This window comes from Morone saxatilis, unplaced genomic scaffold (assembly GCF_004916995.1).
Source record: "Morone saxatilis isolate NCDOM2014 unplaced genomic scaffold, NCSU_SB_2.0 Contig7, whole genome shotgun sequence".
Taxonomy (NCBI): domain Eukaryota; kingdom Metazoa; phylum Chordata; class Actinopteri; family Moronidae; genus Morone; species Morone saxatilis.
The window spans coordinates 8,237,034-8,239,867 of NW_023340246.1; positions in this window are offsets into that span (position 1 = coordinate 8,237,034).

Consider the following 2,834-nt stretch of genomic DNA (forward strand, 5'->3'; position numbering starts at 1 on the left):
TCCATTGAAATAGATGTGACTCAGATGCTGATGTGCAAACGGACCACCCTTAGGCACTAGAGGGAAAAAAAAATCAGTTAACTGATGACACAGTGTTTTGTCCCATGAAGCCTATCATTCACACAATAACATGCAAACTCCACTCATTTCATCCCAGTCTTAACAAGACCTGGATTTACCCGATGATGCAATTTCTGTGTACAGAAGCTTTGCATTATGACAGCAGGAAGAAAGAGGCTTGATTAGTTTAAACTCTTGTTACAGAATGAAGCTAATGATGTAACGGCTGTTCTGAATGTCAGTCTTGAGTTAGGCTGTGAATAGGCTGAAAGGAAACAATGTAAAAATGTGTGTCTATGAGATGATGCATGGTGCGCATGTGGAGTTTAAACACGATGTAACAAGATATTGAAAGGGAAACTAAGCCTACAGATTAGTCTATTATCAGATGTAATATCTTACTACTGATGTAATTTGTCTTGAAGGTCATTGAATTGCTGCCAAAAAAGGTGTTTGCCATAAAAGTAAGAAATGTCAACCATCAAGTACAAAGAGCGACTGATCCTAGTCTGTAATAGAGAAACCATCACACTTAGCGCTCTGTAATCAGGAGTTCCTGTGAATATACCAGTCAGTGAAACTGCTGCTGTGATCTGGATTAGACCACTGGCGTCTTTCAGTTGTTTACACCCAGGCTAAAGGAAGAAAAGAGCATGTGTGCTGGCTTGCGTACAACTCCCGCCCAGTGTTGGTTTCTTGTGCTGAATGTGATTTTCCTAGAATCATTAGGACTTCTAAGTCAGCTCGAGCTCAACCTCACGTGAACCAAACGGCCAGAGGTCATCACAGAAATACTCCTAAGCTCATTAACTCTAGCAAAGATTGTCAACAAACAAACACTTTGACAGGTCCCTCAAATCCACAATACACCCACGCCCACACACATTACGCACATTATTGGATGAATAGGTCACTGAATTACCTTTGCTTACACTACCTAGATAACCTTATGTGCTTCACGTTCCACACACACGCACACGCCTTCACCTTTTCAGGAACCTTCATTCAATCAGTTTTATTCGTTTATCAGGGATGTTTTTGCCAGTTTTTGTTGGCAAGTCTTGTAAAATATCCAAATTGGAGTCTAATTTATACAGCATGTGTGTGTACACATACCATATTCCTTCCACATAACAAATACAACAATTAAACCATTTAAGAGAAAACCAAAGATAAAAAAAGGTATTATTTTTTTATTGGGACTTTTCTGATCACTGTTACCACATTATGTCCTAGAAAGTATCAAAAGTCTGTTTTGCTTGAAAAATATCCATAAAAACCCTTTTCATGGTGCAAATACCTCTTTCCCTTCTAAACCTCCTAGTCTGCCACCACAACCCCACAGCTACTGCTACTTTTCACATTCTCAACCACCGGCTTGACAAGTATGGCTTAATGAAACACTGAGCCTTGATTCTGTTTTTTTTTTTTGTTTGTTTTTTTCTGAAATAAACTGCTGGAACCCTACTTTCATTAGACACAGCCTGGATCTTGGCATGGGAGTGCGGGGCATACAAGGACAGCCCAGAATAGGAAAAACAGCCTGGACAGAGCCTGCAGCAAAGCACTAAGAGTGGCAGGGATCCAGCATAAATCACTATGAGTACACTGGCCACTGGAGAGTCATTGAATACATATGACTCAGGTAGGACACACACACACACACACACACCCATTATTGCAACACTGGTTTTAGGGCTGTCAGGTGATTGTCATGACATGTGTCACCTAACATGTTGTATACACTGCAAGGTTAGGTAAGGTTGCAATAAAAAGCTTTTGACTATTCATAGTCAAAATACAGCCCTGTCCCTTATGTTCGTCAAGCATTTGAGTAGGTTTGTAGTTACTAAGCAACCGTCATGTAGTCCCTCTCAGGCTAATCCGTCTAGGCCGCCGTGGCTGCATGGAGCCTTCGATGCACACTGATACATCACCTTGGATCACCAGCGTCCTTTGTCTAGAGCAGTGCTGATACACCAAACTGCCCGTCTTTAGAGAGGGTGGCTTTTTTCTTTATTGCGCCACACAGCCTGGTCTTTTAGCCCAGAAAAATAACTAATCTGTTGTATTGATAACGAGTCAGTGCTCTGGGAAGATAGGTACGTTTTACACAGTGTTCCTTGCTGTGATTTATCAGTCGGCTCAGAAATGAGTCGCGCTGCTTCTTTTGACTTTTCAGGGCTAAAACTAAGTAGATAAAGCTGGGACAAAGTGCGTCAGCTGAGGATTGATATGATACAGTTGTGAAAATGAGAGACCATTCTCAAATGTCAAAGCGCAAAGTTATTATCCAGCAGAGATTTCCAGTAAGGCTACTAGCGTGATTTTGATTTGGACAGGAATTTCACTCACACACAACTTTTGTTCATTTTCAACCCTTTCCCCAAGACAGTCTTTAGTGTGTTTCGAAAATTGCTTGTCATTAGGGCATGATAACAGAGGCTCTCCTGGGATAGGTCTTCCTGGAATTGAATGTTTATTTGACCCACTTGGAAAATAAAAACTATTAATGAGAACAGAGGGCCCAAAACAGAATTCACATGTTATTCCTTTCATGTTAGACAGTCAACAGGTTTCAACAAAAGCAGGTCTATAGAGGGTCACGGCATGACCCACTTAACACATATACAGACATATTGCACAGTATACAGTGCTGCTTAAACAACATGAGTTTGAAGTGGTTTGGGACATTTACATTCATCCACTCTGTGTGCAGTTTTTTGTCTCCATGTTACACTGTCTAATAAAGACATTTACAATCTTAAAAATAG